Below are 5000 nucleotides of genomic sequence, written 5' to 3'. Positions count from 1 at the left end.
CTAATTTTCAGAAAAAGAGGTTTTAGATCACAACCAGATTTATTGTGTTATATGTGGTGAGTGTAGTTGCTGAATTGAGAGAAGCAACCATCAGTAGTTGATGGGGAGGTAAGTGATTGTCTACGGTTATGGATAAGTCAATGCATCAAGCAGTGGTATGGTCCAGACTGTAGCTGTTCACGCATCTATTCCTGTTATTCTGTTGATGTTTGGTGGTTGAAGAGACGGGCCTGAATGGGTTTGGATCGTCAATCATCTTATCACCACACACTATTATACAAAGGTAGAGTACCTGCAAGACCTAAGGTCTTCCTTGGTACGACTGACAATATCTATGAGAGTTGGGCTTTAATGCTATCAGACTTCATATCTTGCATATATGTTCAAACTAGTCACTCAACAGAGTGAGCAGTATTAGTATTGAGCTCTGCTTGTGCAAAGCAGACCGCAGATTGATCCAAGAAATTGGTATCAAGCGGTTATAATACTATGCTGTTTAGTTGACTTGCAAACGTACCCAGCAATGGTTACTCCTGCTAGATGTGCTTGCACATTTTAGTGGAAGAAGATGTATTCTAAAGAGTTTTCTGCAGAATTATCTTAATGCACGACATAAATCTCGATACCTCGTTAAAGTTAGCATCCACTTGCTGGTTGTTAGCTGAGGATATCGTATTTATAGCTGCAAAAACAACTTGTTTAGCATTTTACTTTGCTAAAACATCAAGTTACCTGGTTGATCCTGCCAGTAGTCATATGCTTGTCTCAAAGATTAAGCCATGCATGTCTAAGTACATACTGTTTATAAAGTGAAACCGCGAATGGCTCATTAAATCAGTTACGGTTCCTCGGATATTCTTTTTTACATGGATAACTGTGGTAATTCTAGAGCTAATACATGAACAAGTGTTCCAACCTCAGCTTGCTGACGGAAGGATCGCATTTATTAGTACAAGACCAATGATTCTTATTCACCTAGAACCCTGTTCAGTGATTTCGGTCGCTGTCTAAGGACTAGCAGTGGGGATCTTAGCAACTTCGGTTGCATTTCTTGTGATGACTCTGAATAACTGAGCAAATCGTATGGCCTCTGAGCCGACGATGTATCCCTCAAGCAACTGCCTTATCAACTGTCGATGGTAGGTTATGCGCCTACCATGGTTGTAACGGGTAACGGGGAATTAGGGTTCGATTCCGGAGAGGGAGCCTGAGAAACGGCTACCACATCTAAGGAAGGCAGCAGGCGCGCAAATTACACAATCCCAGTACGGGGATGTAGTGACGAAAAATAACAATACGGGACTCTATTGAGGCCCCGTAATTGGAATGAGTACAATTTAAATCCTTTAACGAGGATCTATTGGAGGGCAAGTCTGGTGCCAGCAGCCGCGGTAATTCCAGCTCCAATAGCGTATATTAAAGTTGCTGCGGTTAAAAAGCTCGTAGTTGGATTTCAGTCGAACCTATGGGGTCCACTGATTAAAGGGTTAGATGGTGATGTTAGGTTTCTTGCTTGTGTCTACGGATGCTTGCTTGAACCTTCATTCCTCTTTCCTGGTGGTTACATTCATAGTGTTTAGACAGAAAATTGCTCGATATTTGCTATCAATGCTCTTTACCGAGTGTTGATTCAAGCGATCGAGACTTTTACCTTGAAAAAATCAGAGTGCTCAAAGCAGGCGTCCAAAACCTCGAAAGAGGTGCCTAAAAACGGTATGGTCAACCATCTATATGATGCGTACCACTACCTTAACTTGAATGATCTTGCATGGAATAATGGAATAGGACCTTGGTTCTATTTTGTTGGTCTTAAGAATCCAAGGTAATGATTAAGAGGGACAGACGGGGGCATTTGTATTGCGGCGCTAGAGGTGAAATTCTTGGACCGTCGCAAGACAAACTACAGCGAAAGCATTTGCCAAGAATGTTTTCATTAATCAAGAACGAAAGTTAGAGGTTCGAAGGCGATCAGATACCGCCCTAGTTCTAACCATAAACGATGCCAACCAGCGATCATTCTGAGTAACTAATTTCATGACTCGAATGGAAGCTTCCGGGAAACCAAAGTTTTTGGGTTCCGGGGGAAGTATGGTTGCAAAGCTGAAACTTAAAGGAATTGACGGAAGGGCACCACCAGGAGTGGAGCTTGCGGCTTAATTTGACTCAACACGGGAAAACTCACCCGGCCCGGACACTGAGAGGATTGACAGATTGAGAGCTCTTTCTTGATTCAGTGGGTGGTGGTGCATGGCCGTTCTTAGTTGGTGGAGTGATTTGTCTGGTTAATTCCGATAACGAACGAGACTCTAGCCTACTAAATAGACTTGCAGTTTACACTGCAGTACTCCCCCTTAGTCAACCTGTGGGTGGTAGTATCTCTTGATGGTTTCGGCTGTTGAGGGCTCTGCTGCTATTAGCCTACAGAATTGGCTAGGGTAAGGATGCTGTAGCACTGTAAGGACTTCTTAGAGGGACAAGCGGCGCTCGCAGCCGCACGAAACAGAGCAATAACAGGTCTGTGATGCCCTTAGATGTCCGGGGCCGCACGCGTGCTACACTGAAGTGGTCATCGTGCATACTGTTTCCTGCTCCGAAAGGAGTGGGTAACCGCTTGAACCCATTTCGTGATGGGGATTGGGCATTGTAATTATTGCCCATGAACGAGGAATTCCCAGTAAGCGTGAGTCATTAGCTTGCGTTGATTACGTCCCTGCCCTTTGTACACACCGCCCGTCGCTACTACCGATTGAATGATTTAGTGAGGACTTCGGACTGGTCAATCCAGACCATTGGGAAACTAGTGGTCGGATTGTGCTGGAAAGATGTTCAAACTTGATCATTTAGAGGAAGTAAAAGTCGTAACAAGGTTTCCGTAGGTGAACCTGCGGAAGGATCATTAACGTATTACCCTCTTATTATAAGAGAAATACAACCTTCAAACAATCAAACACTCTGCATAGTGATATTGTAGATGCTAATATGGTGAATGCAATTGAATTGTATTTGCATTAGAGTCGCAATTGTGAATGTTTATTGCAAACATTTAGCCATTGCAACATGATTCTAATTTGCATTACATTCGTTCATTCATACATCCATCTTTCATTATCCAATGCAACAAAGAGTGAGGGTTATCTAACGATAGCCATAATTTCTTTTGCAAAACAATTGTAGTTTATAATGAAAAGCCTGTCTTGCTACATACTTGGTACCTGTTCAAGTCTTCAGCTTATGCTGACGGCAAGGTTTAAAGAAGGAAGTTTTACACTTCTTCGCCTAACTAAGTAAAGACAACTATGGTTTTTATAAACTGCATACAATTGTTTTCAAACCCTCTCAATGCAGATTTAGGATACTTATTAAAAGTCCCACGGTGGCAAAGATACATCTTCAAGCGGTGGATCACTCGAATTACCAATCGATGAAGAACGTAGCTAGCTACGATAATCGGTGCGAATTGCAGGACACGCCGAGCACTTGAGCTTCCAACGCACATTGCGGCTTTCGGTCTTTTCCGAGGTCACATCTGTCTGAGAGTTGAGATGTAAAATAATCAACAAAACACTTGCATACTACCATATATGCATTGTTTTGAGAGGATTGTATATTTATATGCATGAATCTTGATGTTTTATTCCTTTTCTTAATTGCAATTCGTTGCAATTTAGTAAGGAGAATCTCAAATCTACTTGTTTCACATGATAAATTTTGTGTACAATGCATATTTCATCTCTGCAAGCAGTATATATGAATAGATACTAGCATGAGATTCTAAGGTTAGTCGCCTATCTGACGACGCTAAAGTCGTATTGCAGATAACTATGGTGATCAACTAACCTGTTAACTGATGAATCTTCTTGCACTTGTATAAATCGTACAAATAGTAGCTATTTCATTCTGTTAAAGCAGACCTAAGAAGTAATGCAAAGGCAAAATTTGTGCAAACATTAAAGTAGATTTACGTTGCTTGCTTGCAAACAACACAAATAAACATTAATCAACTTAATCAATATTTTTGATCTCAGATCAGGTGAGGTTACCCGCCGAATTTAAGCATATAATTCAGCGGAGGAAAAGAAATCAAATGAGATTCCCTGAGTAACGGCGAGTGAAAAGGGATGAGTCCGGCGCAAAGGTTTTCCATTGAAAGGTGGAAAGCGGTGCTGCGTAATGGCTAGAGTCACGATTATTTCAACTAAATCTGCAAGTCCCTCTGACAAGGGCCCTCTTCCCAGAGACGGTTCTAGGCCGGTGGCAGATCTTGGTTAATGGAATATCGATTACTGGCTTTAGTCGCGGATAGAGTCAGATTGCTTGAGAGTGCAATCCAAATTAGGAGGTAAACTCCTCCTAAGACTAAATACGATGGTAATATCGATAGCAAACAAGTACCGTGAGGGAAAGTTGCAAAGTACTTTGAAGAGAGAGTTCAAAAGGACGTGAAACCGCTTGTAGAGAAACGGATAGAACCACGAAGTGTAGCTGAGAGGAGAACTCAGCTCCTCTTGTGTATTGTTGCCTTTTTCTATTCAGTGCTAAGAATGCTTTACAGCGTTCCAAGATCAGTAGGTTAAGGGGTAACTTTTAGCCTGCCCTTGGATCTTGGTATTGATAGGAGGAGTGCAATATGTGCATGAGGAGTGCATTTTCTCAACTCTCGTGCTCAAACCACGACCAATGTGAAGGAGAGTGCAAAACTCTTGTTCAAGTGATAACAGCAAGGTGTACTAAACACACACCTAATCAGCATTTAGTTTTCACAGCTACTAATATTCCTTGCGTTGTTAGACTTAGCCTGTGAGCTAGTGTTGGCAACTGTTACCACAGTCACATTGGAGATGAATCTCTGCTTATGCAGGGTCAACAATGCTTGTCATCTGCTCTGACGAATCCGACTAGTCTTTCGTTGATGATGTCTGTTTCTTCACCTGGTGTTGAAACAACTCATGGATTGGCTGGCTTTTGGTGGTTTGTTGGTAAAAGTGGCAAGCTTACGTTAA

General features: G+C 42.0%; 3 non-coding genes across 3 annotated transcripts in view; all 3 read left to right on the top strand.

Annotated features, from left to right (window-relative positions):
• Window positions 1-729: 729 nt before the first annotated feature.
• On the top strand, window positions 730-2899 carry LOC149092887 (small subunit ribosomal RNA). The gene has a single exon (XR_016200530.1). It is a non-coding gene; the product is annotated as a small subunit ribosomal RNA (ribosomal RNA).
• A 487-nt stretch (window positions 2900-3386) lies between these two features.
• Window positions 3387-3540, top strand: LOC149092886 (5.8S ribosomal RNA). The gene has a single exon (XR_016200502.1). It is a non-coding gene; the product is annotated as a 5.8S ribosomal RNA (ribosomal RNA).
• A 476-nt stretch (window positions 3541-4016) lies between these two features.
• Window positions 4017-5000, top strand: part of LOC149092885 (large subunit ribosomal RNA) — a 4168-nt gene continuing 3184 nt past the window's right edge. The window contains exon 1 of the ribosomal RNA XR_016200598.1: window positions 4017-5000. This exon is cut by the window's right edge and continues 3184 nt beyond it. This is a non-coding gene — a ribosomal RNA (large subunit ribosomal RNA).

The sequence above is a fragment of the Tetranychus urticae genome, unplaced genomic scaffold (assembly GCF_039701765.1).
Source record: "Tetranychus urticae isolate SD_2017Ah unplaced genomic scaffold, NJAU_TeUrti_SD_1.0 Scaffold_5, whole genome shotgun sequence".
Lineage (NCBI taxonomy): Eukaryota > Metazoa > Arthropoda > Arachnida > Trombidiformes > Tetranychidae > Tetranychus > Tetranychus urticae.
The sequence above is the reverse complement of the archived record's forward strand: the minus strand, read 5'-3'. Positions and strand labels throughout refer to the sequence as shown.